The 14,351-nt window shown below is 40.4% G+C and overlaps 1 pseudogene across 1 annotated transcript; it reads right to left on the reverse strand.

The window, feature by feature from the left end:
* Positions 1–5,076: 5,076 nt before the first annotated feature.
* Positions 5,077–6,845, reverse strand: LOC147355135 (actin-related protein 3 pseudogene; annotated as a pseudogene). The gene has a single exon (XR_015143946.1). The product of XR_015143946.1 is annotated as an actin-related protein 3 pseudogene (transcript).
* Between the last annotated feature and the right edge of the window lie 7,506 nt (positions 6,846–14,351).

Consider the following 14,351-nt stretch of genomic DNA (forward strand, 5'->3'; position numbering starts at 1 on the left):
AGTTGTATAAATAGCGTGACAAACAGCTGCAGATTTCAATTACTCCATGATCATCAGTGTATAGAATAAAGAGGCAATTTTGCAGAGGAGAAACCACAGGGAATACATTGGACTGACAACTGCCTGGAATTCAATTTGCCGAAGTGATATTGAAATATGGGGGAAAAGTCGAGGTGCGCTGATTAAGTTTCAAGCTGCTGCGTTACTAATACTGTCTCACGAACCTGTCGGCTCTGTTGTCACCATAGCAACATGATCATCAGCGCAATCCTGAAAACAGGCTACACCACAGACTGTTCATTTACATTTGTGATAAATGCTGGGAGAGTCAGGTACATTAATAAGCCAGGACTTTCACACAACCTGGCAACCTAGAAAAATTGCAAAGAGCAGAAAATATTGTTTTTCTATACCTGTAGCTATTTGACACATATAAACAAACAAACAAATAAGAGATGAATGAACAGGAGAGTCAAATGTTAATCCAAGAAGAAACAGAAAACAGAATATTTGTTTTAAGATAGCACTGGTGATATTTAGATTTGCCCAGAGTACTTACTGTGGGCAGGGCGGGAAACCAGCTTTGAGATCTTTGAGGTAATGAAAGTTTTCTCTCTCTCTCTCTCTCTCTCTTGTAATGAAAGGTCTCTCTCTCTTTTGCTCCCTCTTTCTCATAATGAAAGGTGTCTCTGTCTTTCTCTCTCTCACACACACAGGAACACACACAAAGTTAAAAAGATTACAAACGGAATTAAATTGTTGGTTCTCACTTCATATAGAGATGTTAAAAAAAAGGGCTTTGAATGACAAATTTTGCTTACCTTAAAGAACAAATGAAAGAGGATTACAAAAAGCTTTTCGATAAACGGGGCTTATTAATTTGACTCATTATACAAATCTCATTCTCAAAATTTTTACTTCTATTTCCTTAACTTGTTAAGTGTCATCAACAACAAAGGAGGGCTTCCCTGGTGGCTCAGAGGTAAAGAATCTGCCCGCCAACCAGGAGACATGAGTTTGACCCCTGAGTTGGGAAGATCCCCTGGAGGAGAAAATGACAACCCACTCCACCAGTATTCTTGCCTGAAAAAATCCCCCATGGACAGAGGAGCCTGGCAGGTTAGAGACCATAGGGTCTCAAAGACACAACTGAAGCGACTGACCACACACACCACATCAAAGACAAAGTATAATATGAAAGTATACTATTTCTGGCTTTTTATTTTTATGAAGGAAATTTGCTTTCATGGTAAGAGTATGCCACAAAAATATTACAATCTGGCTTGGGAAATATGCTGTTTTTTCTGCAAAAAATAATCGGATAAGAGACAAATCTCAGAGCTAAATTTTCAAATGCTTGCTTTTTCAGAAAGGGCAAATGGATACATCTCCTCTGGAAGTACTAAATGTTTCTAGCATTTCCAGCCAGTATCTTCCATTTCCATGGAATAACACTCTCCTCTTTTGGTCCCTATCTGTCCCAAGACTACATATCAGCATTTCCAGCCAGTGTATTCCATTTCCACAGATTAACACTCTCTTTTTTTGCTCCCTGTCTGTCCCATGGCTAAATATCAGCCCTGGCAACAAAACAGTCCCTCCTCAAGATTATGTGATACTGCGAGTTGGGAGTGAGGAAAGTTTATTTCCATGTGCTACCTCCAAAACAATCATTTCCCAAATACTTTGCTTATGGCAGTTCAAACAAAGTTCACTCTTAGCAGGATACTATAATAAAAATCTCCAGAAGCAAAGGCTTGTGCAATGCATTGTTATTTTATTAGCATCCTATTTAGACGGCTGTTACATTGCATTACTTTAATACAGGAATGTAGTCACTTTCATTCCAAAAGAAACCCACGATAACACTCAATAACAGACACCTGAAAGGGGAACTGACAAAAGCTCGAATGCCTCTTCCTCTGCCTCCTTCTTGGGCAGACTTCCCGGACTGTACTGCCAATCTGTGCATGCACGCCCATGCGCATCTCCTATCACTTTGTCTGATCGCCTCGTGCTCCAAATGCTTCCTTAATTCTTTGGAAAGCATCAAGGCACAGAGAAAAATCTGAGGGATTTTGAATAAGTTAAGTGTGCACTGAAATCTCAATTTCCAGTTTTGGAACACTTGTGTTTGTATCATTTGATTTCTTGCATCTTTTCTTCTTCTTGTGTAAATGGGGATCACAACTATCCCACCCAGCTAAAGATTAGATAAGGTAATATGTTGAGTATCTACAATATCTGCTGCATGATGGGCACCCACCGGTCAAGGTTCGTTCCTTCCTCTTGCCTTCTCTCAGTGCACCTGACCCACCTTCATGCTCACCTACTCTTTGAAGAACTCCTCAGAGCTTCCTCCTCCACCACTCTTCATCAAAATGTTCCTGAACAAACTCTCAACCATGCCACCACACTCTGAACCTAATTCCTCCCTCAGGCTCATCAGTCAGACCCCTTGTTTGTGCACTGTTGAGTTGTGGGTTTTGGGGGGGTTTTTTGAGAATTAACTTTATCCTTTTCAAAAAAAATTAATTTTTTATTGGAGAATAGTTGATTTACAATGTTGTGTTAGCTTTTGCTATACAGCAAAATGAATCGATTACACGTATAACATCCACTCTTCTTTTGGATCCTTTTCCCATATAAGTCATTAAAGAGTAGTAAGTAGAGTTCCCTGTGTAATACAGTAGGTCCTTATTATGTATTTTATATATTAGTGTGTATATGTCAATCCAAATCTTCCAATTTATGCCCTTTCCCCCTTGGTAACCATGTTTGTTTTGCACATCTGTGACTATTTCTGTTTTGTAAATAAATTCACTTGTACCATTTTTTTTTTTTTAGATTTCACATATAAATGATACAGGCATGCATGCACAGATATGATATTTATCTTTCTCTGTCTGACTTCACTCAGTATGGCTATCTCTAGGTCTATCCATGTTGCTGTTTCATTCTTTATTTTAATAACTGAACAATATTCCATTGTATACATGTTCCACATCTTCTTTATCCATTCATCTGTCACTGGACATTTAGGTTGCTTCCATGTCCTGGCTGTTTTAAATAGTGCTTCGGTGAACACTGATGTGCATGTATCTTTTCAAATTATGTTTCTTCTAGATATATGCCCAGGAATGGGACTGTTAGATCATATGATAGTTCTATTTCTAGTTTTTAAAGAAACCTCCACACTGTTCTCCACAGTGGTTACACCAATTTACATTCCCACCAACAGTGTAGGAGGGTTCTCTTTTCTCCACACCCTCTCCAGCATTTATTGTTTGTAGATTTTTTGATGATGGCCACTCAGGTGCGAGATGATACCTCACTGTAATTTTTCACACATCACAGGCCAATGTCACCAATCATGGTTTTTTTACCTCCCCCTCCTTCTAGCACCTTCTTGCTTCTTATCATCCAATTCTTTTTCCCTTGGGGTATGCAGGTCCCTTCCTCACCACCAAGACAAAAAACACTGGGAGGCCTCCCAAAAAGGCAGTGTTCAAAGTAGGAAAGTTATAATCTGAAAACATCTCTTAAAAAGCTTGGTAGATTTATGAAAGCATAACACAGCAGAAAGATAATGTCAGAATCTAAGACAGGCTGGGTCCTGAACCCAGCTCTGATGAGAATCAGCAGATGAGTTGGGAATTGATAGTAGGCTAAAAAGCAAGATAATTCATCAAATATTGGACATAAATTTCCCAGATAGAGGCTGCCCGTTAATTGTTCTCCCCCATGCTAGACAGAAGGATTTACTTTCTCTTTACTCAACATGTGTGTGACAGAGAGTTGGAGATGAAATGAGCAGGGAGCCCAACTGCCCATCTCCAACCACTCCACCTGCCCTCTGTCTTAGTCCATCCCAGCTGCTGTAATAAAAGTACCGTAGATTGAGTGGCCTAAACAACAAACATTTGTTTCTCATAGTTCTGGAGGCTGGTAAGTCCAATGTGAAGGCACTGACACAGCTGAAGTCTGGTGAGGGTCATTCCTGGCTCATAGATGACTGTCTTTTTGCTGCTTCTTCACATGGTAGAAAGGGACAAAGGAGCTCTCTGGGATCTCTTTTATAAGGGTGGTAATCTCACAAATGAGGGCTCCACTCTCATGACCTAATTACCTCCCCAAAGTACCACCTTTTGATACTATCACATTAGGAGTTAGGATTTCAACATGTAAATTTTGGAGGCACACAAACATTCAGTCTATAATATCCTCCAAACTATTCCTTTTCTGCAAGCAGAACTTCTCATTTTCTATGACACCAAAAGGCATCAATGTGGTAGTAGAAGAGAGGAGGTCTGGATGCTGGCTTCAGTGCTGGTACCAATTACAGGATTTTGGGTCCTGTAAGCCCTCCAGGCCCCATTTTCTTATCACAAGGCTAATCATTTGGGGCCATAGACCCCTTTGACAACCTGCTGAAGCCTGTGAAACCCTTCTCAGAAGAATGGGTTTAAGTGTACAAAAGAAAAAATATATATAAAATATAAAATTTTATATTTTATATAAAATATTTATTTTATATAATTTATTTATATAAAATATATAAAAATATAAATAAAACTAACTATTCTGTATCAGTTATCAAATATTTAAAAAACAAAATTGTCATATAATAATATCTATGCTTCTTTAGTAACTCAATCAATAAAATGGCAGATCTAATATTGGCAGGTCTAATAAAGACTAATTTTGAAGTAAGGATAATTATAAATAATACTTCAAAATATCTATTATAGAGTGAAGTAAGTCAGAATGAGAAAGACAAATACCATATATTATTTGTTTTTTTACTGGTCCAACAGTCTTGTCTTTACTTTTCCTTTAAAGCAAGAAAACAGAATGCGAGTAATCAGAAAGCACTAGCAGGCCTCAGTTAACCCAAGACACTAGCTTCTTAGTCCCAAAAGCACTTGCAAAGAAAACCATGGGGGGCACAGGAGGGTGGAAGCACTTCATAATAACCGGAATCCCATGAGTGTGTGTGTATGCCAAGTCTCACAGGCTATTTTTTGTATTTATCTTTTACTTGGTCACTTTTTTATTTTTACCCTCAAATACTAGTTTTTCTTTGACATTTTTTCCTCAAAGTATAAAAAGTATGAAATAAAACAAGCTCTTGCATTGCACACACTTCAAAGTGTAAAATTCAAGCATTATAGAGCTATCTACATACCGATAAATCCCATCAAATCTTGGATAATTCAATAATATACAAAATACCAGGGCACAGAAAGAACTAAAACCCACTTTTTTTTGATGCACGTAAGATTCAAATATTCAATCTAAAGAAAAACACTTAATCATTTTCGCTCTCCTCCACATTCGCATGTTGATATACTTATTAAAATATTCCTGTATAATTAATGTTTGGTCTTATTATTTCAAGTCAGGTTCAAAACCAGCCATCCAGACAAAACAGGTAATCAGAAAGACTGTTTCTTCCCCCCCTCCCTAACCCCAATAACTATGAAGCCAATTTTACGACATGACTCCAAACACTGGATTGTGATGACAGATGCTAGGTCCAATTTCTTCAAAATCCTTTTTGGTGTGGCATACTTGGTAGAACTCAGGTGTGGAAGCCAACATAGATCCTCCAAACCAAACTGCATATCGTTGCATGTGAAGTGTAATGACTTGTACATCAACAGGTTTTGGCTTCAATCTACCACCACTCAATTCCTCACTTAATTTCAGCCTGGCATCTACAGTTCTTTTCAAATCTCTTGGCAAACAACGTCCAAAGTCCCTGAACATGGTTGACCCTCCAGAGAGGACAATATCCTTGTAGAGAGGATGTCTGGCATCGATAGGACAATTCTGAATTACTTCATCTACAACTTCTGAGATAGGCTGGGTAAAGTCTGGGTTAGCAAACTCTGGATGAAAAAAAATTTCAGGTCCCAAGAATCTCTCATATCCAACATCAATGGAAAACTTTCTTTGAGATAGCATTGATTTCAGTATACTGTTTAATCCACTTTGATCCATGTGTATCATACTTGTTAAATTCTTTTACTAAGTCTGGGCAGACATAACTATAGCGCTCCTTCACTGCCTTAGCAGTTTCCAAGGATTGCTCTGGAGGAATTCCTACTTCTCAGTTTCTCAACAATTGCTGAATAAAATATGTTATATCTCATCCTGCGATTGGAATGTGCTTAATACAGCTGCCAATCACATACCCTTCAGCCACAGGGATAACATGAGTGACTCCATCTCCACCGTTTATTACCGTACCAGTCAATGTCCGATCTCCTACTTGTCTGGAGGTCCAAGATGCAGCTAAGGCAAGAACGGCCTGTACAGCAATGTACAAGCCAGGAACATTGAAGGACTCAAACATTATTTCAGCAGTGTATTCCCTGTTTTCTGGAGTATTCAGTGGAGGTTCAGTCAAAAGGAAATAATGATCTTCAGGTTCCGCCCTTAAATATTTAAAGATCACTTGCTCCATAAACCTTTCCATCAAGTCCCAGTATTCAACCATACCATGGCGGATTGGCCACTTCGTTGCATATGTAGGTTTTTCTATTGCTTCATCACCAATGAAGAAGTCTAGGTCGTCAACACCTTTCATCACCCTCCTTGATCTCCCACTTTTGCTGACTCCTTAATAGCAATACAAGAAGGGATGATAAACTGTGGTTCCGTATTTCCAGCATATCCTAATTTTGTATACCCCGTGCCACAGTCCACCACACAGGCCGGCAGCCGTCCCGCCATCTTCCTCCTCGCCTGACGCTGCTGCCGCCGTCTGCTCGGTGCCGGTTGAGGCCAGGGATGGGTGGCGGGAGGTAGAAGCTATCTGATCATCCACGGCCGGGCCACCCTCTCCATCTGAGGGGGAGCCGGGAAGCCGAAGCTGACAAATACCATATATTAATGTATACATTTGGAATCTAGAAGGATGGTACTGACAATACTATATGCAGTGCAGCAAAGGAGACACAGATGTAAAGAACAGACTTTTGGACTCAGTGAGAGAAGAAGAAGGTAGGATGATTTGAGAGAATAGCATTGAAACATATAAATTACCGTAGGTAAAATAGATAACCAATATGAGTTTGATATATGACTCAGGGCACCCAAAACTGCTCTGACAATCTGGAGGGATAGGATAGAGAGCAAGGTAAAAAGGCGGGTTCAGGATGGAGGGGACACATGTATACCTCTGGTCAATTCATACTGATGTATGTCAAAAACTGTCACAATATTATAATTATCTTCCAATTAAAATAAATAAATAAATAAATTTTTAAAATATCTGTTATAATCAGAAATATTTTAAAATAGCTGAGATTTCCAAAGGTGTGTGTGCTTAGTCACTCAACCAGGTCTGACTCTTTGCAACCCCATTGACTGCAGCCTGCCAGGCTCTTCTGTCCATGGGGATTCTCCAGGCAAGAATACTGGAGTGAGTTACCATGCCCTCCTCCAGGGCATCTTTCCAACCCAGGGATCAAACCCAGTTCTCCTGCATTGCAGACAGATACTTTACCCACCAGGGATTTCCAAGCGGATAAAGTTAAAGATACTGCTCTAATACTGTGACTTGTGGGCTACATTCTTAATTTAAGGAAATGCATAATTTCAGTTAGGGATTAGTCAAAATAGTGTTTTTTAAGATAAAGGAATTCTTCCACATGATCTCTAAGACACCTTTTGACTCTCTGATTCCCTCCTTCTCACCAGGCTGTTCACCAACACTCCCTTTCACCTGCTTCTAAATGGCCACCTCCTCCTGATTCCACTGGGCTCCAGACCTTGTTGAACTTCACAGGAAGACATTTTAATGTTGTCTTCACTACCATATTGGAATTTGTCACCCCTAAACTGTCGGGAGTTGTAATCCCCAATTCTGAATCTTCTCGGCCATCTTTTCTGCTAAATCTCTCTGCGCTTCAGTTTTCTCCTTGTAAAAGAGGATGACAATGGTACTTGCCATATAGCTTATCTGAGGATAAAGCAAGTTTCAATGCAGAAAGCACTTAGAATATCAAGTGGAACACAGTGGAGTCACAAAAGACATTAACTGTTTTCTTTTTATTAATAATATTATTCCATTGCTTTTGGCCACTAAGAACTCAGAGAGAAAAATAACAGAACATGCTACCTGACCCACTACAAAGGTGCACCATTTAGCTTCCACTGGATCACAACATCACCTTTCAATTCTTAGTTATTCACCAAAAATTTATCAACAATGAGTGTGAGTGTTTGAGCACTCACTATGTGCTAACCACTTGGTAGATGCTGAGGAATGAGACATACATTTATTCAACAAATATTTATCAAGCACTTCCTGGTGGCTCAGAAGGTAAAGAATCTGCCAGCAATGCAGGAGACCCAAGTTCAGTCTGTGGTCAGGAAGATCCCCTAGAGAAGGCCAAGGCTACTTACTCCAGTATTCTTGCCTGGACAGAGGAGCCTGGAGGGCTACAGTTCATGGGGTCACAAAGAGTTGGACGTGACTGAGCAACTAACACTTTCACTTCTGCTGTGTGGGAGGTACTGTTGCATTATGGCGGATCTAGCAAAGAACAAAAAAGAGGAGGTCCCATGGATATTACATTCCAGTGGAAGTCTTCCCTTTTGATCATGATGGACAAAGTTCCCATTCTGCTGAACCTCACATCTAGTTGGAAGTGACAGACAGTAGATTGTTCAATCAGCAAGCAAACAAATGAGGAAATATCAGGTATTGTGGTGTGTTGTCACATCAGCCATCATCAGCCACCGTTTTACTTTCCCCTACCTCTCTTCCATACGATAATCTTCGGTCTTACTTCCCTCTTGCACCATCTCATTGCCACAATTGAGAATTATGTATTAAACAACTTTTACTTTACTTCTATTTCTTATTAACATTCCCTCCCAAACTCCCATAACTTGAATTTCCATTCCCTCCATTATACTGAAACTACTCTCTCAAAGGTCATTGTTAACTCCCTTTTGATTAAAAGTCCTTTGGGGAACTATATCCCTCTAGGCCTCTCTAAACTGTCCAGTATAGATAATTGGGGTCTGCTTCTCAAAATTATCTTCTTTTTGGAGTTACTGCTCTGTCTGCACCTACCCCACCACCTTCTACTGCCATTTTTCCTGTATTCCTTTTTTGCTGGACTGTCTTATAACTAATGGCCCATTTTCAGTCACTTCTCTTGAAGATTCAATCTACTTGCCCTCCGGTCTTTCCTGACATGTTTGAACAGATGACTTCCAAACCCGAACCTCAAGCACTGGCTCCTCACCTAGGTAGCTCCAGTCACCCACAGAACACCTCCGTCCAGATAACCCAGGGGCCCTTCAAACTCTGTATATTCAGAAAACCAAAGAGTCTCTTGTATCTCTAATATAGTCAACATTCACACTTGGACTCCCCTAGCATGGGATACCTGGTTCCTTCTCCTCCTCTTTATTATCACGAGTGTAATGAGGAGAGGCAAGGTCTCCATGCCTCTTCTCTTCCTCAAATATTAATCTTAGTGGAACCAGTTCCCATGATTGTAGATGGGCTACAACTGGCATTCGGGGGGACAGGACATTAGCAACTCACATATGTGAGCATGTATAGAGCACATACAGGGTACTCTCCAATGCCCTGTGCCCCATGGTGTTAGGCTGAGATAATACCTGTATCCTTGGATAAACCTAACCATATTTGTCTCTCCTCTTGCCAGGAGTGTTGTGAGAGAATCTGACATTCTCTGTGTCTCGGTGGAGTTAAGACTTGGAAGCAGATGAAAGAAGAAACCCATTTATGCAGGCCACATGCAGAGCTCTACACTGTTGGCAGAGTGTTACTTCATGTATCAATTGCCATCATTTCTTATGTACATTTCTCCCTTGGGCTCTCATAAGAAAAGAAGCAGCTGTGGGTATGAGGAAGAAGTCAAGCATTATGGGAGTCCTTGGTCAGATGCCAAGTAATACCAGAAAATCCTTACTGAATTGCTAATAATATTTATACTTCAAGACCCAGTTAGAATCCTTATTTTATAGTAATTAATACCATAAGCTATATTTTGAAGAAGTTCTGTGTATGAATCTCAACTCCACTACTTAATACCTGTGTGAATTTAGTCAAGTTACTTAGCCTCTCTGAGGCTCATCAATAAAAATGTGGGATTAGCAAAGGTTAAAAGAGATAATCCATCATTGTACATTGGCTTGCTATCTGCCACTATTCCTGGCAGGTAGCAAGCATTAAATAAGTGTTCATTATAGCAATATAGGCCTGCATCCCAATAGCTCTCCCTTGTGTCACTAACAATCATACTTTCAGACTTTCCTATATCACTTAAAAGGATAAATTTACAGGACATTAGGTTTATAACCATTGATAGTTTGCTCACTTCTGTGTATTAGTCTTGTCTCTAACATGGCATTTGAATCTCCATGCGGGTCATGCTTAAGGCTTATTCTTTTCCCACAAACCCAAGAGTGACCGGCACAGTACCAGTACTCCTCAAGATCATATTATTGGTCAAAATGCTATACATACATACATATACTTTTTTTTTTAACTGAAGATCAAAAAATGGAGGCTGGTATTCAGACGGAGAAGGCAATGGCACCCCACTCCAGTAGTCTTGCCTGGAAAGTCCCATGGACAGAGGAGCCTGGTGGGCTGCAGTCCATGGGGTCGCGGAGAGTCGGACACAACTGAGCAACTTCGCTTTCACTTTTCATTTTCATGCACTGGAGAAGGAGGTGGCAGCCCACTCCAGTGTTCTTGCCTGGAGAATCCCGGGGATGGGGGAGCCTGGTGGGCTGCCGTCTATGGGGTCGCACAGAGTCGGACACGACTGAAGCGACTTAGCAGCAGCAGCAGTATTTAGACTGCAACTTCCACCATTTGTCCAGATTCCCAGGCTGAGGATTTCCCTAGTGGCCCAGTGGTTAATAAGACTCCAAGCTCCTGATGCAAGGGGTCTGGGTTTGATCCCTAGTCGGGGAACTAGATCCCACATGCTAAACTAAGCACCCACATGCCACAACTAAGACCAGCATAGCCAGATACCTATTTTTTAAAAATAGTGAATCACATCCTGGGTACAGTTGATGTTTTTAAAAAAAATTCCCAGGAGGTAGCAATTCTTACTGTGACTCAGCTCTGCAGAGGGTCGATGGGCCAACCTCACACTCACCTACCTGCATGGTAAGCTAAGGTAAAGCAAGAAGAAAAAAGTACAGAATTTCTCCCAGTCATAGTTTCAAGTGACACCACATCTTCATAGATTATGAAGAAATCAGTCTAAGATGTAACCCTCAAAATAAGTTGATTCATATTGAACAAACATGGTCAACTGCACTTCAAGGCAAAGAAGTAGAATCACAAATAACAATAAATAGCATAGCTTTCACTTCATTATATTGTGATTACTGGAATAAATAATACAGATAACACATCCACACAATATCTGTTAAATGATATTATAACATATATTAATTCATTAAACACACATTTGCATCCCATGGGATATAACTTAAGTTCAGCAAAATATTTCAGAGAATCTTTTCTGTTAGAGTTGGCCTTGTACCTATGTGTGAACTCATCTTTCAGAGCAATGGAAATTGAGGTTTAATAACTTCTCATTTCTGCTTTTCTCTCATTTATCCATCCATTCCTTCAAACTAGGAAACTGCAATGTTTTTAAGAATATCTTTTCCAACACCCTGTGCTTCTTTCCTTTCATGAAGGAATGTAAAGTTACAACTCATTTACTTTACTATCATCACACTGCAATTACAAGGTAAAAAAAAAAAAAAAAAGAATACTCTGGTTCAGAGTATGAGGTATTATTATTTTTAACGTTGTTTTGGGGGTAATTTGTTTTTCTCTTCAGTCCTTAATCAAACTTTAATCAAGCCGAGAGCCTAAAACAGACTTTTGAAAAGAAAAATGGCCAAATTCACATGCCTAATCATCACTTCTAGGTGAGTATGTCTTCTCTCTGGCTCAACAGAGTGCGAGCCCTGATAGTACATCAGACCTCCACTTTCTTGGTGTGGTTTGGAAGCTAAGAGAAGCAATGCAATTTTAGGCTGTGTACACAACAGCATCCGTCACGGAGCAGTGGAAAAATGCCCCGATGATCTCAGGAGCATCATCTGGTATGAAATACAGCATGCTGTTCTAGACCCTCACAAATCAGGAAAGTTTTGATCAAAGAAGGAAGAAATCAGAGGGGAGTCACAAACGTGGATGGAGGAAGAGCAAAGTTTTTTTACAAACCACGGCAAACATTCTGTGGCCTGGCAATGACTAAGAGGAGCAAGGAAAACATTTACAAGCATAAGGAAACTGTGAACATGAAGGAGAGAGAGAGGGGGATTGTTTGGGGTGCACAAAAGCGGAATAACAGCAGTAATGAGATGAAATTGAGCAAAAGAAAACTTAGGCCGAACATCAACATCTAGGAAGAGTTTGCTAACAGCGAAGCCTATTATACTGCCACACGGCCTCTCAGGGGAAGAGGTTTGAGCTCCATTGCCCAGGTCATTTAAAACAGGCCTGGACAGAAATACTCAGGGAAACATTGTGGGGAATGAGCCTGCCCTGGCAGGGGAGAGTCCAGATGACCTACCGGTTCTTGTTCTCTCTCTCTAATTTTTGTGATATATAACATCACATCATTACATCGCCTCCAAACGGGCCGCTCCTTGGGCTGAGGATATAATGAGAGTGGATTACTTAGCAAGCAGTGTACTCCAGGGGAAGCATGCAGAGGCCCAACCTGGAAACCATAGCTCATTAACCAGCAGCTACTCAAATTATTTTGTGCATCTCTGGCCTAATTCAAATTAGAATTAGAGGGCTTTTCCTGACAGGCCAGATGAAAGCTTTGAGTTCTTGGCATTTTATAGTCTGTTTTACTGTGAGCTATGAATTCTGCACATTTTTTAAACTTTGATTTTTGTCTCAATAGGTATAGAAAGGGGAAAAATGTGCTAGGAAATAATTGGAAAATGGCAACTGACATAGGCAGATTGTTTTCGGCGTCGGCTATGATGCAGCAACAGCTAATAGAATAAAGCCAGTCACTTAGTGGAATAAGGCCTTTTCACTAGAATCAAACTTCAGTCAACCGAAATCCTGGAAGGATTGCAATACACATTCAGATGGTTATGGGTCCCCTACTGCTGTTACTGCTAAGTCGCTTCAATCGTGTCTGACTCTGTGCGACCCCACAGACAGAAGCCAACCAGGCTCCTCTGTCCCTGGGATTCTTCAGGCAAGAACACTGGAGTGGGTTGCCATTTCCTCCTCCAATGCATGAAAGTGAAAAGTGAAACTGAAGTCACTCAGTCGTGTCCGACTCTTAGCAGCCCCATGGACTGTAGCCCACCAGGCTCCTCGGTCCATGGGATTTCCCAGGCAAGAGTAGTGGGGTACCATTGCCTTCTCCATATGGGTCCCCAGTAACCCCTATAAAAACTAGTGGGTGGTGACCAAGTGAGCACTTCCTTACTTTCAGAGCATCTCCTGATCCTCAGATGTGAATCATCAAGAAAATGGAATATTTGAAAATTGGATATCAAGTTTCTATGACTTCTTAATAATATTTTTCCAATGTAGTGAATGGAACTTGGTCTTGATACTGTAAAGTTGCACTTTAAATATGATTTTCCACTCTATTCTATCAAACCCCAGTTTTGAGTGCTCCTCTCTTCTTCATCCTACCTACCCCGCTATTTGGATTTGTGAGAACAGTTATTTGTTAATGATTCTTCCTTCTTTCCTCAGTGAGTGTTTTATACCTTGAAAAATGCCTAATCAATTTAACACTTCCCTGCAGCTTTAATCTGTGTTCTGCAACGTCTCAAGTCCCACAATTAACCATTCCTACTCCCAAATTCTATTCACTAATTCTGTATTACTGAGTAATTTTTGCTCTGCAAAATTTCAGCTATGCTATATCATTAATTTGTCCACAATTTAGCAAATAGTTACATAAGCAAATAATAATTGCCGGGCATCATGTTAGATCTGGAGCTACAAAATAACTGCTACTATCCTGGCTCCTGCAAGGCAGGAGACCTGGGTTCGATCCCTGGGTCAGGAAGATCCCCTGGAGAAGGGAATGGCAACCCACTCCAGTATTCTTGCCTATAGAATCCCAGGGACAGAGCAGCCCAGTGGGCTACAATTCATAGGGTCACAAAGAGTCAGACACAATTAAGTGATTAACACTCACTTATCCTGATGTAAATGTGCTCACAATCTAGCTGGAGAAACAGATGAGGCAAACAGAGAACAACGTGGAAAGTACTTCAATTGCAGAAGACATGTTTATAATCTGTTTCTACAGAGATCACCCCTAAACCCT

The sequence above is a fragment of the Bos grunniens genome, chromosome 17, assembly GCF_055505025.1.
Source record: "Bos grunniens cultivar Pamir isolate PY7600 chromosome 17, Bosgru_T2T1.0, whole genome shotgun sequence".
NCBI lineage: Eukaryota > Metazoa > Chordata > Mammalia > Artiodactyla > Bovidae > Bos > Bos grunniens.